The following is a 25898-nucleotide window of genomic DNA, read 5'->3' on the forward strand; positions in this document are numbered from 1 at the left end:
CGATGCAAGCCCTGGAACTGAACCCCATTGTAAGATGAGATCTACATGTATATGGCATTAGTGGAAAAAAAGTTATTTTAAATTGGATAACGATATGATTTTATGCATAAATCTGTACGACTGACTTTTCTGTTGCACAGAGGGTGAATGCACTTGTATGTACAGGGAGATCCCAACCTACCATGTTCTAAATTGCAATGTTTCAAAGTTACGGTGATAAGAATTCTTTTTGAATAAAGCTAAGTCGATGTCTACCTGTATTTTGTCCAGAGAAGGAGAATTGGTAACCAGAAGAATTTGGTTAATGGTGAGGAGTCTAAGGGGTAACATTTTTTACACAGAGGATTGTGGGTGGATGAAGCAAACTGCTGAAAGAGGTAGTTGAGGTAGGTACTGTTGCAGTGTTTGAGAAATATTTGGGTGGATACATTGGAAAGTAGGTTTAGAGCAGTGGATTTCAAACTCCTCCTGCCCCCCTCCAACACACATTCCACCTTAAGCAATCTCTATGCCATCAGTGCTTTGTGATTAGTAAGGGATTGCTTAAGGTGGTATGTGACCCAATTGTTACTGAAATATTTTGCTTGAGAAAAATTGTTATTGGCCCATTTACTTTGGAGTTATGAAACTGAACACATAATGAGTCAATTAGGTACAATTAAAACAACACTTATGGCTTTGGGATTGCTTAAGGTAGAATGTGAGTTTAGGGGGGCAGTTTGAAAACCACTGGTGTAGAGTTGTATGGGTCAAATCCTGCCAAGAGGGATAAGCGTGAAAGGGACATTTTGGTCTGTTTCCATGCTGTATGACTTTATGACTCTACTGTTTATAAAAAGCTGCAGTAAACTTTTTGGAAATTTGAAAATGCTGGAAATACAAATCAGGGCAGGCCACATCTATTAGCTTGTATTAAAAGTTCAATGTTTTTCAACTAGGTCCTTTGAAAACCTTAAGTTTTCCAACCAAACAAAAATTAAGCTGATTTTTTTTTATAAATTAGTTGTCATTATGTCTTTTCCCAGGACTCTTATCCAGTGTGTAGCAGAATATTCCATTGAACAATATATCACAGTGGTTTGTTAAATGCCTTTCAGATTAGTTGGAAATCATCTTAATTTGCAGAAAAGTTTGTTCACTCTGTTACTTTAAACTGTCATGTAGTTTTGATGCTGAAATAGGATTTACAGTCATTTCATTTTTAGAAAATTCACTGTGGTGTGCAAGTTTTCCCTGTGGCTTAAGCAGAAGGTTTTAAGTAAGAATTAAGTTACCTTTGCTATTGCTAAGTATTTGCGTGATTGATTTGTTTGACTGTAGTCAGTAAGGTTCTTTTGTTTTTTTTCAGGAGTAGAATCTATTGTCTAAATTTCATGATTATATATTTAAACATACAGTATTTGATACAGCAATAATAGACTGTATAATACAGTAGGGCTTAAGGTAAATATCTAGCAAGTAATACTAAACCTTTCCAGCTTGATTTACAGTAATTACATGTTTTGGATTTGTTGACATCAAGGTTTGGAAAATTCAACATCTTTTAAGGTATATGCTTTAAAGTTGCTTCGAGTCATCATTTGGCAAATGTATCACCTTTGCTTGAAGATGTGGAAATCTGCTCTGTTATTAATAAAATAGAAAGAGATGCAATTAAACAAAAACCTTGTACAAATGAATAAGTCAGAGAATTAATTGATAATTCACAAAGGAAGTGCAGCGATTGAAGCCTTTCAAGATGTGTTTTTGAAACATAAACCTAAAGTGCATGAAAAGCTGTTTGTTCATAAAAACTTGCTTTATTCAGCATCAGATACGTTGGGCTTGTCCATGGAAGAGCAATTACAAAGGTTGCAGGAAGAAAGAACTTATAATGTGTGCATGGACAAAGACGTCTCAGTTGTGTTTATTACATGTGGTCATTTGGTTGTTTGTACACCCTCCCATAGTATCTGTTGGGATGCCATCAAAGGAGCAGTTTGAACTTCCTGTCATAATCTTGTAAATGGTTTAAGGGTAATACATTAATTGTTCAGACAACAAAAAAAATAAAGTATATGCTCACTTTGGTACTCTGTACTTCACATTTATCACTTCAACAGTGCAACAAACTTGAGAACAAACTTTATTGTGATCAATTTTGTATGAATAATAGAATTTTGGTACAATAAAATCTTGTCATTTAGAATGATCAAACACACTCTGTCTTACATATGAAGAAGAAAAAAGTAACATTATTGCATTTTATTAATTGTCAATTAACAAACTTCCAGTGTTGACCAAGTCTTCTTTTCTTTGGCTTGGCTTCGCGGACGAAGATTTATGGACCAAGTAATATAACAGGAAATAGGAATCATAGACAGGTGATATTCTATTCATCTGATTATCTTCAATACAAATTTCATTATTTTTATTATTGTGCTATTGGAATGTAATATATCTTATGCTACATTGTCTAAAAATGCAGTGTTGACATTTTACTTTTCACTTTTGTAATACTGAAGGATTCATTCCTCCAAAAGACCCTTCTGAATATTACAATTGCTTGACCTAAAAGTGAGCTTGAGTGATCTGGTACCACTTTGTTTCAACAGTTCCCTCATTATCTGAGAAGAGGAAGCTATTAATTTGTAATAAAGTTTAATTCAGTTGCCTGCATAATGTGATAAATTCTGCTGAAAATTATAAAAACACTCCATTTCAAAAGGCTCAAGAGCACTTGTTAGAAGCCAACATGGACATATTTGTAGCAATGGGAAAATCAAATTTATCTTCCCAACAGTTTGTTAATAGATTTTAACTTTTTACACTTTATAAATGCTTTTTAAATTTCTAAACTGCTAATCTATTGACTACAAAGTGAGATGAAAATGCTCCTTCTCATAAATGGTTGATTTATCAGATTTATTCAACTTACCACATAAGTTGAAGGACAAAGTTAAAGTAAAACAGTTCACTTCAATTCTTTGCCAAATGAATCCAAAAACTGAGCTTGCAAACATACAATCCCTTTGTTGAATTACTTTAGAATTTCATGAACGAGGTTTCAAATTGGTTTGGTGTTCTAAAGAATTTATATATTTGGCTTGTGAGTGACAGTTGTGTCACAAAATACTTTTTTGTAGGGATGAAGGTGATGTACTGCAAACAGAAGACGTGAAAAAAAACTATACTATCAAAATATACAAAGGGAAGAAGGAACAGTTATAGTACAGCTTTTTTTATAGTACTGTGGCTCCTCTGTTCCATAACTGTTTTTAAAAAAAAAAGCCAAAAAGTAGCAAACTCTTTTAAAATTTAATTTTGAAGAATAACAAGCATTTAAACTCTGCACAGTCGAAACATACACAAAAGTTAGATTTGAAATCTAAGAGCATAATATAAGGATTACCAGTAGTAGACTACATGGCCCATCAAGTCTGTTCTATTGAAAATGATCTTTATCCTAATTTTTTTTTGTCTGCACATCCTGAATTCCATTCATGTCCAGAAATCTATAAACCTTATTGTTAATGAATTTTGACTGATCCTTCACCCTCTTCTGGGGTTGAGAATTCCATAAATTTTACAACTTGTTGAGAAATTTCTTCCATATTGATTTCTTATGAACTTTCTCATTATTTTGAGGTTATTACCCATGGTTCTGGATTTCCTGACATGGGAAACATCCATCCTGAGGAATTTTGTAAGTTTTAATAAATTAATATCTCATGCTTCTCATCCTTAAAAGAATATCAGCGGAGACTATTGAGTCCCCCTTTGATTAGCAAGACCACTTTCTGAGGAACCAGTTCAGCGAACCTTTGTAGCATTAACTTTTATAGTATATACAGTGCCCTCCATAATGTTTGGGACACAGACACTTTTTTTCCTTTATTTGCCCCTATGGTCTACAGTTTTAACTTTGTTATCAAACAATTCATGTGTAATTAAAGTATGTACACCAGATTTTATTCAAGGTTATTTGTATGCTTTTTTATTTGACTGTAGAAATTACAGCACTTTTTTTTTTACATAGTCCTCTCACTTCAAGGCACCATAATGTTTTGAACATTTGGCTTTACAGGTGTTTGTGAGTACTTAGGTGTGTTTAATTGTTTCATTGGTGCAGGTATAAGAAAGCTAGGCTTGCTTCTAAGCTTTTGATCACCTTTAGAGTCTGTAGTTGCCAATTTTCAACAGGAGGACAAGTTGTGGCAATAAAAGTCAAAGAACCCATTATGAGGCTGAAAAAAAAGAATAAAACAGTAAGAGGCATCGCCCAAACCTTAGGATTACCAAAATCAACAGTTTGGAACACCATTAAGAAGAAAGAAAGTACTGGTGAGCTTAGTAATCACAAAGCGACTGGTATTCCAAGGAGGGCTCCACTGCTGATTACAGAAGAATTCTCCTCATAAGGAAGAAAAATCCCCAAACACCTGTCCACAGATCAGAAGCAGCTGTGAATGTGTTATGAAGACTTCATGAACAGAAATACAGAGGCAACACTGTAAGATGCAAACCATGGCAAAGGAGGTGTGTTTTGGATCTTGGGCAATACCTTTACACCTCCACATTTTGCTCTTGCTATCACTTGGATACAAATTAATCTTGGTCTCATCTATCCACAAGACCTTTTTTCCTGAATTTAACAGGCTCTTTTAAATACTTATTGTCAAACTGTAATCTGGCTATCATTTCTGTGGCAAACTCGTGGTTTGCATCTTGCAATGTAACCTCTGTATTTCTGTGGACAGTAGTCACTGACACATCTACACCTGCCTCCTGAAGCATGTTTCTTAACTGTTGGACAAGCATTTAGGGATTTTTCAGTTTTCTTTTCCATCTTTTCAAAAAATTTTTGCCATCACTTGTAAAACTATATTCCTTGTTCAGTTCAGGTAGAATTTCAGAAATTCTTAGTTCTTTTAAAAAAGATTTGATCAGATTACAGATGTTTAAAATCAATAGTCTACTTTAAACAAGAGTATTATGAAATATAGAATCTTGAATTTACGTAGTTTTAATGTATGGAAGTGGTGGCTCCACCCCATTCCTCCACCCCATTCCAGTTGGTAGTTGGAAAACGTGTATACTATAAATCCAACTGATGATTTTGTAGAAGCAACTAGTGTTCTTGCATTACAGCATCCTGCACCCCTTTTTGATTAAGCCATCTTAATTTCTAAAAGTGTTTTGCTTTGTATTTCCTCCTCTTTCACATGATCTAATAGCCAATTGCTAATTCTGGTAAGTTAAATGATTTTCAATTTTACCTATGTTGATGATACATTGGAGGACCATATAACAATTACAGCATGGAAACAGGCCATTTTGGCTTTTTAGTCCACACCAAACTAAGTACTCTCCTCTATTCCCACCTACCTGCACCCTGCCCATAACCCTCCATTCCCCTCCCATCCATATACCTATCCAATTTTTCCTTTAATGCCACAAAATTGTCACAAATTTCCACTGCTTCTCCCAGAATTTCATTCCATACAGCCACCACTCTGAGTAAAGTAGTCCCCCCTCATGTTACTTTTAAACTTATGGCCCTTAACTCTTAACTCATGACCTCTTGTTTCAATCTCTCCTACTCTCAATGAAAAAAGCCTATCCACATCAACTCTATCTATTCCCTCTCATAATCTTAAATACCTCTATCAAATCCCCTTTCAACCTTCTACACTCCAAAGAATAAAAACATAATTTGCTCAATCTTTCTTTGTAATCTAGGTTCTGAAACCCAGATAACATTTTTGTAAATCTTCTCTGCACTCTCTCAACCTTGTTGATATCCTTCCAATAATTCAGTGACCAGAACTGTACACAGTTCTCTCACTTTCAAAAATCATAAGTTTAAGCTAAGTTTGGAGAGTGGAATTTTTGTAGTTTTGTATATTGTTCCTGAGTGTCAGGATATCTGTCAATTTAAAATGATAGGTGTGCAACACTTATCCTTTAACCTCTTTTCCCACCATTCAGGGATCCAAAATGTCTTTTCAGATGAAGCTGCACTTTGGTTCTTCTAATCTAATCTAGAGTATTAAATTTGGTATTTGCAATGCGGTGTCTTCAACTGTAGTGATCACTGTGCAAAACACCCATGTTTGCATCACAGGAGCAACCCTGATCTTCGCCTTGCCTGCAACTTCAATTCCTCATTCCACTCCAACTCTGACTTTACAGTCACAGTTCAAAGACCCAATGCAAGCTTGAGGAGTAACACATTATCTTATTGTTTGGCCATGTTACAGCCTTCTGGACTATTTTGAATTCTACAACGCCGGAAAATTTGGTTTCTCACTTTGTAGCAGTCTCAATCTCCCCAGTTTGCTTCACCCGCCCCCCACCCCTCCCTTTTTTTTTTCTTTATGGGTGCAGAAGACATGCCCAGCTTGATTTCTTGTGCTTCTTTTGTTCTGCATTTTTGCAACTCCAGCATTCTTTTGTCTGTATTATCACTTTCTAATGGTTCCAATTCACTCATTGATTCAATAACTTTGTCCCAATGATCATCCCGGTTTTACCCCATCAGCGAATTCCCCCTTTCCAACCTCCCTTGCACTTTATAAGTTTTTTTTTGTCTCCTTTTCAGTCAACTGATGGGTTTTTGATCTGAAACATTGACTCTGATCTCTTCTCACAGGTATGGCCTGACCTCCTGAGTATCTCCAATATTATCTATTTTTCTTTTAGATTTCCTGCACTTGCAGTTTTTTTTTTATTTTTCACTATCTTAGTTTGGCAAAAAATTGAATACTCAGCAATACCTCGCAGCTATTCCATTTTCTGCTCTTAGCTTGATGACACCAAATTATGTTGTATATTCGATGATTTGAGCAAAGCAATGATTCTTAATGGTCATAGAGTGATGCATCTTCTTTCATGCAGGAGTCTGTATATTTTCTTCATTCCTGTTCTCCTCAGTTAAAATTCTAATATTGGAGAATTGTGGAAATTTACAATTCAATATGTATTTTGTCAGTGAAGAATTTACAGCTTGCTTTGACACATTGATGGAAACACAGCGTGAAACTAGACGTCTCGTGAAATTTGGTACTGCTGATTGAATTTATATTTTCATCATCAACTGCTGTTGCCTGCAGGGGTAGTGAAATAATAAAAACCTTGGCCCTTGCATCTTTCAAAGGACTGTAGTTACATTCTTTTTAAATGTTGCGCAATAAAAATTATACTTCTCAGAAGGATAATAGCCTATCAGTTGAATTTAGCAAAGGGAAATTGATTTAAGCTCAAATTGTGGAAAACAAACATTAAACTATATTTTAGTTAATGTATCAATCATTTTTTTTGTAAATCTATAACTTTATGACAGCTGTAAATTAAAAAAAAATGAAAAACAAATGAAACCAGTTTGTGCGTTTCATCACCATTTTAGCTTTTTTAAGAACATTATCTAGAATTTTTCTCTTTTTATTCAGATGGTTCTGTCAGTTCTTCAAAGATTTGAAAATGTCATTCTATAGATTGCTGACCAAAATGTCATGCATGCTGCCAGTGGTGTATATTAAGGTACGGTTATACTTCACTAAATAAAATATTTACCTCTGGTAAGTTAATTTTATAAAAATAAACAGAAATTGAGATGGGGATGGCTGGAAATGTCACTGACAGAATGGGTGGCTAGAAAATGGGATGCAGAAGGAAGAGATGGAATGAGAGAAGGGTGTGATGGGAAGAGATGGAGAGAGTGATTGGAGCAGAGATGGATGGAAAAGTAGAGGAATCAAGACATTGAGTGTAGAGGATGATTCAGGAAGGAAAGGAAAACAACAGTGTGAAGGAGGCAGAAGGGAATGGCAAATGTGGGCAAACAATGTCAAGTGACCCAAGCATCACTATATAAGTGAGGAACTGGGTAGTGGAGCAGTCATCGGAGCGTCATCTCTGGAGTGGACTGAGTCAGAGTGGAAAGGCTATGGCTCAAGGGGCTTCAGTGAATAGGGGCTAGGTGGTAGTGCAGGAGTTGAAGTAAGTAAGGACCACCCCATTAAAGCATCACTATATGATTTTTTAAATAATTTTTTTATTTTTCACACTGTGAACCATATCAACCAAATTATATACAAACGTTTCTCGTTAAATATACACAGTGGCATTTTCTCCCTTTTTTTCCCCCCTACCTTCCCACCCCCCCTCCAAAACCAATAAATATTCAACATATACAATACAATAAAACCATTAAACAATGTCATCAAACAATGAAAATAAACAAGAAAAATGTGTCATCTACTTTTACACACTGGATCAAGTCGTTTTGTCTCCTTATCATTTTAGGGGGTGGAGGTCAGAGGCAAGCCCTCTCTGTTATGTTCCATGTACGGTTCCCAAATTTGTTCAAATAATGTGACTTTATTTTTTAAATTATATGTTATTTTTTCCAATGGAATACATTTATTCATTTCCAGGTACCATTGCTGTATTTTCATGCTCTCTTCCATTTTCCAAATTGACATTATACATTTTTTTGCTACTGCTAAGGCTATCATAATAAATCTTCTTTGCGCTTTATCCAATTTGAGGCCTAATTCCTTACTTATATTACTTAGAAGAAAAATCTCTGGATTTTTTGGTATGTTATTTTTTTGTGATTTTATTTAATATCTGATTTAGATCTTCCCAAAATATTTTCACTTTCTCACATGGCCAAATTGCATGTACTGTTGTTCCCAGCAAAAACATCTATCTGATAATGTTGGATCCCATTTTTTTTTAAACTTTTGGGGCATGATATATAACCTGTGTAACCAATTATACTGTATCATGTGTAATCTTGTGTTTATTATATTCTTCATAGTTCCAGAACATAACTTTTCCCATGTTTCATTTTTTATCTTTATGTTTAAATCCTTTTCCCACTTTTGTTTGGGTTTATAGCTTATTTCATCATTTTCCTTATCTTGCAGCTTAATGTACATGTTCGTTATAAATCTTTTAATTAACATTGTGTCTGTAATCATATATTCAAAGCTGCTTTCTTCAGGTAATCTCAGTCTGTTTCCCAATTTAACCTTTAAATAAGCTTTGAGATGATGATGTGCAAACATTGTACCATGAATTATTCCATATTTGTACTTCAATTGTTCAAATGTTAATAAATTATTTCCCAATAAACAATTTTCTATTCTTTTGATTCCTTTTCTCTCCCATTATCTAAAGGAAAGGTTATCTATTATAAAAGGGATTAGTGGGTTTTCTGCAAATAACAATTTTGGTATTTGGTAATTCGTTTTTTTTCCTGTCTAAGTGGATATTCTTCCATGTATTAAGTAAATGATGCAATACTGGTGAGCTTTAATATTGCACCAGCTTTTCATCCCACTTATAAAGTATATGTTTCAGTACCTTCTGCCCTATTTTATCTAGTTCTATCTTAGTCCAGTCTGGTAAAAATCTGATAAATACCTTAATTGTGCGGCTCTATAATAATTTTAAAAGTTTGGTAACTGCAAACCACCTTGGTTGTACCTCTCTCTTAATTTATCTAACACTATCCTCAGTTTCCCCCTTTCCACAAAAATTTCCTTATTAATTCTCTTTAGTTCATTGAAGAATTTCTCTGTTAAGGGAATTAGCAATGATTGAAATAAGTATTGTGTCCTTGGGAAGACATTCATTTTAATGCATCACAGGATCCCACTTAGCCCGACCCACCACTAGTCTTTTAGTAATAGTCCGAATTCCAAACGCAAATCCCCCTTGGCTAGTATTAAGGGCCGTACCGGCCAACATATTAATACCTAGGATACACTCGTCAGTGGCAGCCAACAGGGCATGTAACCATATAGGGGAAGGGCCATCACCCACCGTGGCGTGGACTTTTATTTCCTTCTCCAGGGTGATCGCTCCTCCCATCCCCTCTATTCGAAATGTTGGTCCAGTCCAGAGGTCAGGGTTACCCAGAATCACCGAGTGCTCCGCACCGGTATCGATCAAGGCCAAATATTGGCGGTCATTACCCCCACCCCAATGGACTGTTAACGGTATGTAGGGCCGCGGGTCCCCGTGTATCCGCCGTATCTCAATGGAGTAGACACGGGGGCCCTGCCCACACCCTCATGCTTTAGTAGGGTTCGGGGGCTTCCAGGCCCACATGCCACTATTATCCATAAGAGTCTTTTTAACCATTTGTTGTATCTCATCATGGATAACTGGAGCAAGAGAAGCTGGCTCAGTGGGAGCAGCAGTGGGAGCAGAAGGCACAGCTGGGCCAGAAGGACTCAACAGTTGGGGAAGATGTTCCCCTGCCTTCCTCTTATAAAGGGCATAAAGGACTGCAGTAGGTTTCCCATCAATATCACTTTTAGGTACGCCTAACTTTAACAAGGTTAGAAAAAGGTCCTTCCTTGTCGGTCCGTTATTAGCAGCAGCCCCTCTCCCTTCATCCTGCTTGTCTGATTTAACCTGGGTTGTACGTGAGGGGATTTTACCTCCCAACTCTAATTCTCAAAGCCCAGATAAGGCGTGCACTGCCTCAGTCACTGGGTGCCCAATTAGCAGACTAGTTACGGACAGAACCAGTCCCCGTACAGTGGGTTGGGCGGAACGAACCAATCTAGTATGCATTCCAGCTGTGAATATCTCTTCATCAGGGCTCCCCCCATGTACCCACAGCCTCAAACGCCCTGCATACAAGGCAGAGGCAAGGGCCTGCTGATGAATTACTGCTATACCCTCCTTTGGGGTGCCCCAATTGTTCTGCAAATGTAAATCCCAATCTACTGGTGATGGGTATACTCGTAGCAAGGCATCCCCTAGAGTGGCAAGTAAGCAATTCATCTCTCTTTCTCTACCCCGCAGCTCAGCAGTGACCCGGATATCAGTAGTCAATGTTCCTAATCCCAACAGTTCCTCAGGGGTTAAATATACATTACCCCCTCCTTGCTCCCAGGAGCCAGGCTGCCAGAGCTTCTCCCACCTTTTGCCTATATCGATCTCCAATGGCAGCCAGCTCTTTTATAGAGAAGTCACGTATCATTGACTGCTCTTGATCCCTGCTCCCACTTTGGCCCACAGGGCCCTTTGCCCAGTGGTCGGGATGAGGCCTAGGCCATCCCGTAGAGGGGGTGGGCCATTGAGCATAAGCAGGGGTTCGGATATTTTCCCCTGGGTCCTCTTGGGAGATCGGGGTATCTATTCCTTCAATCTCTAACCTTGTATCATCCCCCCTTCCATCTGTTTGGGAAGTCTGCTGCCTTATGGGGCGGGCGTGAACAGCAGGTGGAGAGGGCAGTATGTTAGGTGTATGCTGAGGAGTATCTGCATTATTACCATGGTCATCATTCCAGATATTCCCGTCCCATTCATCAATTACATCAGGATCGTCGCCATTCATTATCATGGCACGAATACGATGTGGATCGGGTTCTACTCCATGCCTTTCTGTATCTGCACAGAGCTGCTGCCGGAGTTTAATATTACGGGAGATCATTTGGACATGCTTATCTTCCCATTCTTTGGCTCGGTCCTGACTGGTGTGAACAATCTCGCTCATCGTGGAACAGCGTTGTTGCATGGCTTCTAGCTCCTCCTCTAATTGCTCTCTCTTGTGCTGAGATTCTACTTCTCTTTGAACTAATTCTGCTTCATGCTGAACGGAGTGGCGTAAGGCTTTTTACCAAGAAATTTACTTTCTCGAAGGAGAGTGGCAACCTGCTCTCCCAGCGATGCACTTGATGGGTCTAATTTCTCATCCCAACTAATGGGTGGTCCCAACAAAGACAGGGTATTGGCCAACATGCCAAACCCATCGTCTTTGGAAGTCCATCCCGGAATCAAGAACTGCTCAGGGCTCACCTCTTTCTTTCGGCGAAACATCTTGAGACCAATCCTGCTCGCAGCGCCAATTGTCTTGGGTAAACTTATACCTCTCATTTTGTTCGTTTTAGATTGGTCACAATGTTTGAGCTACCGAAAGAAAATAGACACACACACACCAAGAGCAGTTCAGTTTATACAAGTCTTTATTACTAAATCTAAAGCTGAATTCACACTACAACATGCAAGCCCTTCCCAATTATACTTATCAATGCCTGAACTGGTCCCAACTGTCAAAGCGAGGCGATGACTGCACACTTGTAGTAGGTTGTCTGGGCGCCGGTAGCTGCTTCTCCACCTCCCCAGACCGGGACGTTGGTTTGAAATCTTGAAGTTTTTCTTGCTGAGAGATGTTGCCACCTCTTGGAGAGTCTCAAACTTCGGCAGTGGGACCATGGCTTATATTACCCAAAAGTTGTTTACTTCAGATCTTATCTCTTTGAACAAATGATTTAATTATCTTCAAGGTCTCCTGACAGTCTGCGACCAACAAAAGACAACTGCATCTCTGGGCCTCATGGTGGAAGTTAGGTAATGTCTATTGATTCATATGCATCCCTGGGCCCCATAGTGGAATTTAGATTATGTCTTCTGATGCAACTGCATCCCTTCTTGCATAAGCTGGTCTAAATCTTCCATTACAGTTGACCTACTTAATTTAAATTGGCTCAATACATATCCATTTACTGTTACCTTCGCCAACTGTCCATTATATAATGCTTTAATCTAATTAATATATTTTTCTGGTAAATTGAACCTCTGTATTACTTTAAATAAATAGTTCCATTCTACTCTGTCAAAGGCTTTTTCAGTGTCTAAAGCAACAGCCACTGTTGGCTTCTTATTTCCTTGAATTGCTTGAATTAGATCAGGAGTGTCAAACTCAAATTCACAGAGGGCCAAAATTAAAAACTTGGACTAAGTCGTGGGCCAAACTAAATATTTATTGAAAATTTTCAACAACATCTGCATGTTTTCTCTTCTTTCAACATAATGTTAAACTTTTTCTTATTAAAATAAATGTTTAATAATAGTTTTGGTTAAACTCTTTCCAGAAGAAGCATTAACAAACGAGAAATAAAATATTCAATCAATAATATTTCTCTAAGATATCAGCCTTTAAGCTACTTTTAAATGTTTTTTTTTTTCACAAGCCAACACGTCAAAAAAATAACAACTTGCTTCAATGACAAACAGGTTTGTCTTTTAAAATGATGAACATATAGTCTGCCTCCCACCTGTCTTGAAAGGTCCTGTTTTCTGTCTTTTGTTTGGCCATTTTTCGTAAGGTTCGGCGACAGGTCGCAGATGCTAATGAAAGTAAAGAGAGGAGGTGGGGGCGATTAGTGGGCTGAGGGGCTGGTGCCAACGCATTTGCAAAGCATTCTGGGATTTATACTGGCGCGGCGGCCAGCGGGCCAGCTCTAATACATATTTGATATGATCTTGCAGCCAAATATAATTATATCACGGGCCAAATTTGGCCCGCAGGCCTGAGTTTGACGTGTGAATTATATTAATAAGTTTACAGACATTATCCGCTGTCCATCTTTTCTTAATAAATCCAGTTTGATATTGTTTTACTATTTTTGGTACACAATCAGCCAATCTGTGTGCTAATAATTTTGCTATTATCTTATAATCTGAGTTAAGTAGAGATATTGGTCTATATGATGCTGGTGTTAATGGATCCTTCCACGTCTTTGGTATTATTGTAATTATTGCTGTCTTACATGAATCTGACAAGTTTTGTGTTTCTTCTTTCTGGTTCATTACCTTCAGGAGAGGAAGAATTAATAACTCTTTAAATGTTTTATAGAATTCTATAGGGAATCCATCCTCTCCTGGTGTTTTATTGTTGGGCAGCTTTTTTTTAATATATCCTGTACTTCCTCTCTGTCAAATGGTTTTATCAGTTTGTTTTGTTCCTCTTCTTGCAATTTTGGCAGTTCAATTTTAGCTAAAAACTCTTCTATTTTATCATCTTTCCCCTCGTTCTCAGTTTGGTATAATTGTTCATAAAATTCCTTGAAGTTCTCATTAATCTTTATTGAGTTATATGTAATTTGTTTGTCCTTTTTCCTTGATGCCAATACAGTTCTTTTAGCTTGTTCTGTTTTAAGTTGCCAGGCTAATATTTTATGTGTTTTTTTTCTCCCAGTTTGTAATACTTTTACTTTATTTTCATTATGTTCTTTTCCACCTTGTACGTTTGTAATGTTTTGTATTTTATTTTATTTGTCCGCCATTTCTCTCTTTTTCGTTATATCGTCCCTTTACTAGTTCCTTTGCTGTACTCACTATCTCCCTTTCCAACTGCTCTATTTCCCGATTGTAGTCCTTTTTCATCTTAGTTACATAACATTATCTGCCCTCTAATGAAGGCTTTTATTGCGTCCCATAATATAAATTTGTCTTTCACTGATTCTGTGTTTATTTCAAAATATATTTTAATTTGGCGTTCAATAAACTCTCTAAATTCCTGCCTTTTAAGTAGCATGGAGTTTAATCTCCATCTATATGTTCTTGGTGGGATGTCCTCCAGTTCTATTGCTAATAACAGGGGTGAATGATCAGATAGTAATCAGCTTTATACTCAGTTTTCCTTACTCTCCCTTGAATATGGGCCGACAACAAAAACATATCAATCCTTGAGTATGTTTTATGCCTACTCGAATAATATGAATATTTCTTTAATCTTGGGTGCTGCCTCCTCCATATATACATGAGGTTTCATTTCTTGCATTGATTTAACCATAAATTTGGCCACTTTATTCTTTTTGCTTGTCTTTTGTCCACTTTTATCCAACATTGGATCCAAATTAAGGTTAAATTCCCCTCCTATCAATATATTTCCTTGTGTATGTACAACCTTCAAAAAAATATTCTGCATAAACTTTTGATCCTCCTCATTAGGTGCATATATATTGAGCAAATTCTGAATATATCTGACACTTTATCATTACATACCTCCCTGCTGGATCTATTATTTCCTCTTCTATTTTGATTGGTACATTTTTATTGATTAATATAGCTACTCCTCTAACTTTTGAATTATATGATGCTGCTGCTACATGTCCTACCCAGTCTCTCTTTAATTTGTTTTGTTCAACTTCAGTTAGATGCGTTTCCTGCACAAATGCTATATCTATTTTTTTCTTTTTTCAGTCAATTTAATAGCCACTTCCTTTTAATTTGGTTATGTATTCCATTAATGTTTATAGTTCAACGTGGCCATCTCATATCCTGTTTACACCTCATTTCTGCTTCCTCACCACCATCATCCCCCTTTCCCCATATTCATTTCTCAGTTTTCCCTTTTTAAAGTCAATGTATGACAACACATTTAAAACATAAAATACTCCAACAACTCCCACATCGAATATTCCCTTAACCCCAAATATCTCCCCCCCCCCCTCCTCTCTAGGTTGCCCCTTATCCCTTGCTGGGCAACCACAACTACCCTTTCCATTTGGATTGCGAACCTGCTCGCAAGCATCAACTGATTTCGCAGTGACGGTTATTCTCTCACCCCCCATCCCCCCCAGAAAACTTTTTTTTTTACACATATAACAAAGCTCTCCCTTTTTTTCCCCCTTACTTCCTTCCTTCCCTTTCCCTTCTTTAGTTCTTTACATATACATTGCTTTTACATCTTTATATATATTTTATCGTCGTTCTTCATTCTTATTACATCTCTTCATCTCTCCTTCTGTCCTGCAAGCCTTCTGCAAATTCTTGTGCTTCCTCTGGATCTGAGATCACTCTGTTTAGCTCCCCAGGGATAAATATTTTAAGCACAGCTGGATGTCTTAACATGAATTTATAACCCGCTCCAGTATATTTTCTCTTGTCGTATATCTCAAAAATTTTACCAAAATGGATCTTGGTTTTTGATGTGTCTGTGGTTTCAGAGCTAATGTTCTGTGTGCCCTTTCTATTTCCATTCCTTCCTGCATTTCTGTCATTCCCAGGACCTTCGGGATCCATCCTTTTATAAATTCCTTCATATCTGGGCCTTCTTCATCTTCCTTCAGGTCCACTATTTTTATGTTGTTTCGCCTACTATAATTTCCCAACATATCAATTTTCTGAGCTAACAACTCTTGTGTCTCTTTAGTTTTTTTTATCACTTTCTTGCAATTTTCCTCTTAAGTCGTTTACTTCCATTTCTACAACCATTTCTCGTTCTTCCACATTTTCTACTCTTCCCTATTTTTGTCATGACCAGTTCTAATCTTTGCATTTTATCTTCTGTTCTTTTCATTTTTTTTTTAATTGCACTAAACTCTAATGACAACCATTCTTTTAATGCTCTCATTTGTTCTTCAAAAAAAGCTTTATCTATATTCTGTCCATCTGTTTTACCTTGTATTTCTTTGTGAAGATCTTGGTCTTCTTCTTCCTCTTCTTCTTTGTCTGTACCTGTGTTTGTGTCTTCTTTTCTTCTTTGTATCTGTGTCTCTTCTGATTTTCCTGATGAGTTGCTTGTCTCACTTTGTCAGGTCTCTTGCTTGGGCTCTTGCTGTTGGTCCTCTTCTGAGCTGTTCATCTGTCGAGCCTCCTGCTGCTGCTCCTCCTTCCTTTCACCCCGTCGACTTTCTTTCTCACCTGGTACTTCACTCCCTTTCCTGCCGCTTTCCTCATCTTCCAGGTGTGAGCCCTGTTGTCGGGCATCCTTCAGCTGGTCGCGCCGTGGTTTCCGCTCCTCAGCTGAACCCCCCTCCTGTTGTTTTCCTTTACCTTAGATTGCGCAATGCTCATGCGCAACTCCTGCGCATGTGCAGTTGCGCACTTTTGTTTGGCTCAGAGAACCATTTTTGCAGTCCATTGGTTGGGGGGTTGCGACTCCGCAGGGTCGACACCAGCCTCGGAGATTGGGCGCCCTTCACCACGGCTCCCTTTTCCTTCGTACAGGTAAGGCCTTCTCCTTTCTTTTCCAGTGTCTTTTTTTCTTTATTTCCCATTATTTTTACTTTTTCCTTCTTGGGTACCATTTTCTATCTCTTCTCTGCAACTTTATCTTTTGTTTCTTATATTTTGTATTTATTGAACTTTGTCTTTTCTTAACTTTTTTTCTTCTTTTCTGGAGAGGGCTGATGTTACCCTACCGGCCACTACTCCTCCCGTGACTCCTCCCGCATCATGATATAAGTGAGGAACTGGGTAGCGGAGTAGAGGTCAGGGAAGCGTCATCTCTGGAGTGGACTGAGTCAGAGTGGAAAGGCTTTGGCTCAAGGGGCTGAGGTGGTAGTGCAGGAGTTGAAGTAAGTAAGAACCATCCCATTAAAGGAACAAAAAGCATTCAGCAGGTAGGCAGAGGTAAGGGCAGGTTTTATAGCTCATATAGTTTTTCCTTTAGTTATAGACAATGCTAATGGCAGCCAGGGCACCAGGGCAGGGGAATACCATTTTGGATACTCTTGGTGAGGGAGGGGCTATCAGGGACAAGCCATGGTGATTAAGTCTCTAACAAGGAGTCTGGTCCTGTGGCTAAGAAGAGGATGTGAGCTACAGTGATAGGGGATTCCATAATTAGGGGTACAGGTAAGAGGTTCTGTGGAAGAGATTAATAATCCCAGATAGTATGTTCCCTCCCTAGTGCCAGCATCCGAAATATCTCAGATTGGGGTCATGGCATTTCTCAGGAAGGTGGGTGAGCAGCCAGATGTCATGGTTCATGAGGGACAAATGATGTGGGTAGGATGGGTAAGAAGGTCCTGCAAGGAGAGTTCAAGGAATTGGGTGCTAGGTTGAAAGGCAGGACCTCCAGGGTTGTGATCTCAGGATCGCTACCCATGCCACATACTAGTGAGGTTAGAAATAGGATAATGCAGCTTAATATGGGCTAAAGCATGGTGCGGGAGGGAAGACTTCAAATTTCTGGATCATTACACCATTAGAAGTCAGTAGGTTGTAGGTGGTGGAAATGTTCTTAAGTGTATCTATTTCAAATGTAAGGCATATTGTAGGAAAGGCAGATGAGCTTAGAGTGTGGATTTAAATGTGGAATTATGACATTTTGACCATTAGTGAAACTTGGTTGCAGGAGGGTCTGAACTGGCAGCTCAATGTTCCGGGGTTCCTTTGCTTAAGACATGATAGAATTGGAGGGTGGGGGGGATTGATGAAAGGGGGGAGGAGTGGCATTGCTAATGAGGGAAAATATTACATCTGCTGAAACATAATGTCATGATAGTAGTAGATTTTAAATTTCTACTTATTGACTGGGACTCTCATTTAATAAAAAGTCTAGATGATTTGGAGTTTGTCAAATGTGTTCAGGAACATTTCTAAATCAATATATAGGGGAACCAACAAGAGAGAGTGCAATAATGCATCTCCTATTAGAGAATGGGACAGGATACATGACAGAAGTATGTGTAGGGAACATTTTGGGACGAGTGATCATTATACCATTAGTTTCAAGTTATTATGAAGAGGGATAAGTCTGGACCTCTGGTCGAGATTCTAAATTAGAGAAAGAGCAATTTTAAGGAAATGAGAACGGATCTAGAATACATGGATTTGTATATGTTGTTTTCAGGCAAGGATGTGCGAGGTAAGTAGAGGACCTTCAAAGCTGAAATTTTGAGAGTATTGCGTTAGTATGTGCCTGTCAGGAATAAAGGCAAGGTTAGAACCTTAGTTTTTTGAGGGATACCTCATGAAGCAAATGAGGTATTTGAGGAGTATTAAAAAAAATGCGAGAAGAAACTTCAAGAAATAAATCAGGAAGGTTTATTGAGGTTGCTTTGGCAGACAAAGTAAAGGAAAATCCTACAGGTATATGAAGACCAAAAGGATAGTAAGGAACAAAATTGGTCCCCTTGAAAATCAGAGTGGTCAGCTTTGTATGCAGCCAAAAGAAATGGAAAAGGTCTTGATTTTTTTTCATCAGTATTCACTCAAGAAAGGAGTACAGAGTTATGGGAAGTAAGGAAAACAAGCAATGAGGTCATGGAACCTATGCAGATTAAAGAGGAGGGGTGTGCTTTCTGTCTTGAAGTAAATAAGTGTGGATAAATCCCCAGGGCCTGACAAGGTATTCCTTTGGACCTTTAGGGAGGCTAGTGTAGAAATTACAGGGGTATACATGGAGACAACATACACGTGAGGTTAGTCAGGAAGGTTCAGATACTTGGTATTCATGGTGAGTTAGTAAACTGGAATCAATGTTGACTGGACGGGAGAAGTCAGAGAGTAGTGGTGGATGATTGCCTCTTAGACTGGAGGCCTGTGACAAGTGATGTGCCTCAAGGATCAGTTCTGGGACTATTGTTGTTTTTCATCTATATCAATGATCTGGATAATAACGTGGGAAATTGGATTGGCAAGATTGGAATTGACACAAAGATTGAAGGCAGTGTGGATAGCAAAAAAGATTTTCAAAATTTGCAGAGGGATCTGGAACAGCTGAAAATGGCAGATGGAATTCAATGCAGATAAGTGTGAGGTGTTGCATTTTGGAAGGACAAACTGTGAAAGGACATGCACAGTAAAAGGTAGGGCACTGAGGTGGAAGAGACAGATGCGCATCACTATCTTTGTCGCGACTGTCCCGCTGACCACCTGTAACAAGTGGGGCCAGTTCGTCATGGCATAGTTGCAGGTTGCTCCAGAAGTATAATTTTTCGAAAAAAGTGTGAATTTAAGATTTTTATTTTCATTGAAATTGAGGTTATTTACACTTGCTGCATGTTTAGCTGAATACTAAAATTCCAAACCATGTGACATTCTATTCGTGAAGTATGCTTTGTTGCTCTCTGTAGTTGCTTTAGCTTAGGAATTTATGGAGCAATATCAATAATAAGATTTTAAGCCCTGAAAAATCTGAAGAAAGGAACTCTCTTTAACATCTCAAATTTTACATTGCACAGGGATAAAAGTTGGAACTTTGATGATCTCAGTCCTAGGGAATCGCTTCAATAATTCCTTGGGCAATTCCATTTTCTTTAGTGAGCTTTCATCCTAATGTCAGAATTAGGATTATTTGATTAATATTCAATTGTGTTAGCCTTTCAGTAAATGACCCAGTCTTTGCCTGCAAGCAGCTAGATCCAGACAAGATTTGGGGATGGACTAGACAAGTGGGGGCAATGACTATTTCCAAGAATAGTGAATTTTGCCACCTACTCCTGATGTCCAAAGGACATATATTAGCCACGATTTGAAGGCTAATCTGACGCATCCTCTTTTGTTCATGGGACCACCATGGCTTACAGGTCCCCTTAAAGAATTACACAATTCTGACCTGAAAATATATTACCATTCCATTAATGCTAAATCTATTTCCTGGAACTCTTTTGTCAACTTTACTTTTGGAATATCTTAATCTAAAGATCTGCACTAGTTCAAAAGACGGGGAGTCTGTACTGACAAGACCAATAACAACAAACAAAGTGTGACTATGTTAATAGACACTGGTCTTCAGCATTTTCAATTCGTGGTTGACCAGCCTGCCAAATACTGAATTGGCAAGAGTGGGTTGATAGGTAATGGGAGGCCATCACCCAGCAAGGAGAAAACTGCTTCAGGAAAGAAAGAAAATCATTTGCTCCATTGTTTGGTCACAGAATGCCAAATGAGTAGGTGACTTGAAAATTTTCAGTGAAGTCGGGATGGAGATTGATCACAGTCACTTTGATCAGGAATATATCTGCCACTCTCATAATCCTTGAGATGTCTGGTGTCTTTCATTGGAAAATTACAATTATAGATTTTTTTCAAAAATTCAAGTGTCTGATGTTTGGAAAGTACTTAAAAATAAAGGCTCCTGTGAAAGAAACCGATTAACATTAGTTTTGTATGTTTAATTATGGTGAAGGAAGTTGCTTAAAAATCTAATTTCACAAATTAACACAAGTATACTTTTTGCACTTGTGAGTCATTTGCTCAAATTTAACTATTTTTGCAAGATTGATTCTTTCCTGAGTTTGTAAGTTCCAAATCTGTGTTGACTAAAAGGAAACTTAGTAATTGTTCTTCATTCATATTTTAAACATGGAGTGTGTACTTAGTCCCAATTTGTAATTAAGATGGCCAAAAAATGCTGATATTGCCAATAACATTCATGTCTTGTGAAATTCTGAAAAATGATACAGTGGCAATCAACAACTTTAAAAACAAATTTCAAAGACATGATCCACATAATTGGCTTCAGGAACTCTTGTGTACGGTTTTCTAATATGCCACATGAAATAAAGGGCAAAATATGTGCAGCGGAAATCTTTTGTACTTGAAGACAGTGATTTATCTTGAATCCTGTAATGTCTGTTAAAGGTCCATGTGAAAGAAAAGGATTTAATTTATATCTTATGTCAATTCATACCAACAGGATTAACGATAGTTTCTTTCCCACAGCCAACAGGTTCCTTTATGAACCTTGATCGCATGTTGCACTTGCTATGCACTCACTGTAGCATTCACTATACAGTACACTGCACTGTGCCCTTGCTCTTCTACTTTGTACTGCTTTATGTATATTAAAGTTGACTTAGTGGACTGCGCATAAAACAGACGCTTCTTACTATACAAGATATAATATAACAAATTTGAACAATTGTGTATGCAGAGCATGTATTTATTTAAAAAAAAAACAAAAGAGGGATAAGATGCACAACCCCTTGCTGTTTTTCATATGATTTTGTTTTTGGCCTGGATCATTTTTCTGACTTCTATGCTTAATTCCTATGAAGTCCCAAAAATCGAGGTGGAATTCGAGTATAATTACCATATCTAGGTATGTTATAGTTGATACCATCTAAAAATCAACCCTTCCCCTACTTTTGTCCCCAAACTCTGGTATTTTCAGTTTTCTGACTTGATAATGCTCTGCTCTCCCTGTCCATTGTATTAGGTTCCTTATAACCATATAACCATTTACAGAGCGGAATCAGGCCATGTCGGCCTTTCAAGTCCACACCGGTTTGAAGTCAAGTGGATTGTCAGTAAGAACTGGAACAACTGTTACAAGGTTTTCAGTTCTGTGAGCCCTGAACTGATCCCAGATCTTGTGGAGTTACCTTTTCTACAGCACTTTATGGAATACTTTTTGGAAATCTGAATACATCACATCCACTGTCTCCTCTTTATCATGAATCTGTTCTTCTGAAAATATGCTGACAAATATATTAAAAGAAATGATTGGCTTTTACTTAACTTCATTATTAAATATGCCATTTACACAGTTTTGCCATAAAACTATTGACTGGGGAATGGGGCCTTCATCTGTTTTTCATGCTAATAAACAGAACCTCATTATTTCTCGATAGGAATGCCCTGTACTGAAAAGTTCACGATCCATTTCATCCAGCCTTTTCAATTTATAAAATTTTGCTAAAGGAAACATTTTTTTTTAGAGTCATAATTTTTGTAAATTGTGAAATGGTTGTGCTAAAGATGGATTGGTTTTCCTGTGGTTAATGTTCAAACTATAAATCCTCTCTATAAACTTCTGAAGGCAATAACAAGGAAATTTTATATTGCTGTACACACGATATTTTTACTTTTTAAAATGACGTCTCCTTTGTGGAATAAAAAGTTCAAAACCATTTTCTTGGTGACTGCTAAAACCAAAATTAGTTCTTTTAAATATACACAATTGTGTATCTCAGTGTTGATTTTGAAACTACAGTAGGCTGGTGTAATCATTTCATGAAAACGAAAAATCTGGTATTATGCCAAAAAACAAAAATTGCACAGAAACTACCAAAATATCTTGATCAGAAAGTTGTAAGTTTTCACCGGACCATACAGAAACACCAGTTTGCATTGGCAAATATTGGAAACGTGGACGAAACCCCCATTAATTTTGACATGATAGGCAATAGAACAGCGGAATAGAAAGGTGTTAAAGCTGTGCATGCCAGAAGTACAGGCCATGAGAGGACCAGGTTTACCGTGGTGTTATCGTGCATGGCCAAAGGGACAAAGTTAAGACTTTTGGTAATTTTTAAACGCAAAATTAAACTGAAAATACAATTCCCTGCAGGTATTTTTGTACATTTTCATGAAAAAGGATGGATGGATGAAAATGGAGTAAAACTATGGTTAGACAATGTGTAGAATAGGTGGCCAGGTGGTTTATGCAAAGAACGGAGTTTGCTGGTCTGGGATATGTTTCGTAGCCACTAAAAGTAGATTAGCACGACATAATACTTACGTGGCAGTTATCCCGGGTGGTTTGACATCTATATTGCAACTTCTTGATGTCTGCTTGAACATGTACGCGAGGAATGGAATACTTGGATGTCAAGTGCAGAAAAGTTGTTTACAAGTATGCTGTCTAACTTTGTGCTCAAGACATGGGACAAAGTTAAAGTAGAGACTGTGATAAAATCATTTAAAAAGTGTGGTATCTCATTCATTTGATGACACGGAAGATAATTTATTATGGGACACTGACAATAAAGCTGAAATCGCCTCATCAGATACATACTGGGACCCATATAGTGACTGTTTAAACAGTGAGAGTATGGGTGTGCTTGCCGCCATCTGTGCTTCAGATGATGACAGCAAGAGTGATTTTTGAAGGGTTCTAAATGTGTTGTTTTTAGATAATGATAGCAATTTTTGTTGTTTTCACTAAAAAATCTCAATAAAAATCTGTTGTTGGGGTTTTTTTTGATTTTTCAAGGTTGATTTATACAGCAAATTGGTTTTTCAAGGCTCGACTTGTATGATTGGATTTTGAGCTGAATTTAAGGTCACAAAAGTATATCCGGCATATAAGTCGACCCCCATTGTTTAAGAATTTTTTGGGGGTTTCAGGACTCAATTTATATGCTGAAATGGATGTCAGATTTTTTTTCCTCTCTGGGATACTTTAAAGAATGTGAACAGTGATATGGAAATGATAGAGTGATTATGACATGGTGGACAGGATATGGCAGCATTTATAAGGTTCATTTCTGGAACATGAGCAATAGTTTCTAGTTTATTGACAGTTTCTTGAAATAATCCACAAATAACCAGATTTGTTAAATTAATTTTCATTTTGGTGGTATTGAATTTTTGATACTTGTTACTGTATCACTAGATTAAGGAGAAACATCTTGTATTTCAAGTGTCAAAAGTATAGCCCTTTTTTGTTATTTTTAGCAGCTTTTGTTCCAGAGTGTCAAGTGTGTGTGTCATTCGTATTACCAAGGAGAAGATGTATTTTCAGTTATACGAGTGTGGAAGGGAGAATAAATACAGACTCTGTATGTTATATGAAATGTTAAAAAATATTATTGTTTGTTTGAATTTTATGAGTTTATGAAAATTAAAATAAAATATTCAAAATAAAAAGGGTGAGGTTTCGGTGTAGATGGAGGCACACAGTAAAATAGGTCAAAGTTTCCTGAAGGGGAAATCTTGCATAACAAACCTGTTGGAATTCTTTGAGGAAATAATTGGAAGGATAGGACATGCAGTGGATGTTGTATATTTGGACTTTCAAAAGGCCTTTGACAAGGCTGCTCGGCAAGATGAGGGCCCACCATGGTATTACGGGAAAAATATTCAAAGGTTCAAAAGGTTCCTTTTATTGTCATGTAATAATACATTAAAAATGTAATATACGATATACTTCCAACTTTTGTCTGCTTTAAGGCAAACTAAAGAGTTGCCATGAGCATTGCCCAGCACTAATAACAATAGGAAAAAAGAGAAGCAAAAGAGAGCCCCATCAGCGATGAAAGCAGGATTGTGATGTGATAATCACATAGATAGCAGATTGGCCTACTGGCAAGAGGCAGAGAGTGGGGATAAAAGGAGCCTTTTCTGGTTGGCTGCTCATGTCCAGTGGTGTTCTGCAAGGCTTGGTCCTGGGCCTCTTCTTTTTCACGTTATATATTCATGATTTGGACAATGCATTAGCTTTGTGGCCAAGTTTGTGGATGATACCAAGATTGGAGGAGGAGCAGGTCATGTTGAGGAATCACTGAGATAGGTTAGGAGATTGGGCAAGGAAATGGCAGTGAAGTCCAGTTTCGAGAAGTGCATGATCTTGCACTTTGGTAGAAGGAACAAAGGTATAGACTATTTTTAAAACTTGCAATGAGTTCAGAAATCGGAGGCCAGAGGGACTTGGGGAGTCCTTGTGCAAAACTCCCTAAAGAGCAACTTGCATGTAAGGCAGGCAAATTGAATGCCAGATTTCATTTCAAGAGGGATAGAATATAAAAACAGGAATGTGATGTTGAGGCATTGATCAGACCACACTTGGAATATTGTAAGTTGTGTTGGGCTCCATATTAAAGGAAGGATATATTGGTATTGGAGAGGGTCCAGAGGAAGTTTACTAGGATGATCCCTGGAATGAAAGGATTTTCAGATGAGGAGCATTTGAAAGCTTTGGGATTGTATTCAATGGAGTTTAGAAGAATGGGGGAGGATCTTTGGAGTATGGAAGAATGATGAGGGATCTCATTGAAACCTATTAAATACAGAAATACAAGGATTAAGTTGATTTGGAGTAGATGCTTCCAATGGTGTGGGAGTCTGGGACCAGAGGGCACAGAATACAAAAATATTCCTTTTGAACAGAGGTGAGGAGGAATTTCTTTACCTGGGATGGGGTGAATTTGTGGAACTTGTTCGAGTGGATGGCTGTGGAGGCCGTCATTGGGGATATTTAAGGTGGAGGTAGATACATTCTTATCAGTAATGGAATCTAGGATTACAAGAAGGCAAGAAGATGGGGTTGAAGACTATTGTTAATCAGCCATGATGGAATGGCAGGACAGACTCAATGAACCAAATCACCTAATTCTGCACCTCTGTCATGATTTATCTTGGCATATTTTTGGAGGGCTGCCAACATTTTAAAATAAATAGATGATAAAAAGTCCAAATTCTATTCCATTACTTTCATTAAATACATGTACAACATTATCTTTCATGTTTGCATTTCATGAAATTGAGATGATCTTACATTTCCATTGGAGAGTTACTGTGGGGAAGTTCAAGGAAAGGTTTTAGATGTTCCATAAAATCCTCTACGTTTAGAGCATACTTTTCAAACATTTTCTTTCTACTTACATACCACCTTAAGTAATACCTATGCTATTGTTACTCTGTGATTA

The 25898-nt window shown here is 37.7% G+C and overlaps 1 protein-coding gene across 3 annotated transcripts in view; it reads left to right on the forward strand.

Moving 5' to 3' along the window:
• ndufaf2 (NADH:ubiquinone oxidoreductase complex assembly factor 2) overlaps window positions 1–25898 on the forward strand; it is a 118649-nt gene that overhangs the window by 11249 nt on the left and 81502 nt on the right. Inside the window, exon 1 of one of the 3 annotated variants that reach the window (XM_069924470.1) lies at window positions 7434–7521. The exons of the other annotated variants lie outside the window; for them this stretch is intronic. The gene's annotated coding sequence lies outside the window, so the exon portion shown is untranslated. Of the gene's footprint in view, window positions 1–7433; window positions 7522–25898 lie in introns of those variants that run through there. 3 annotated transcript variants of the gene reach the window in all.

This window comes from Narcine bancroftii, chromosome 3 (genome assembly GCF_036971445.1).
Source record: "Narcine bancroftii isolate sNarBan1 chromosome 3, sNarBan1.hap1, whole genome shotgun sequence".
Lineage (NCBI taxonomy): Eukaryota > Metazoa > Chordata > Chondrichthyes > Torpediniformes > Narcinidae > Narcine > Narcine bancroftii.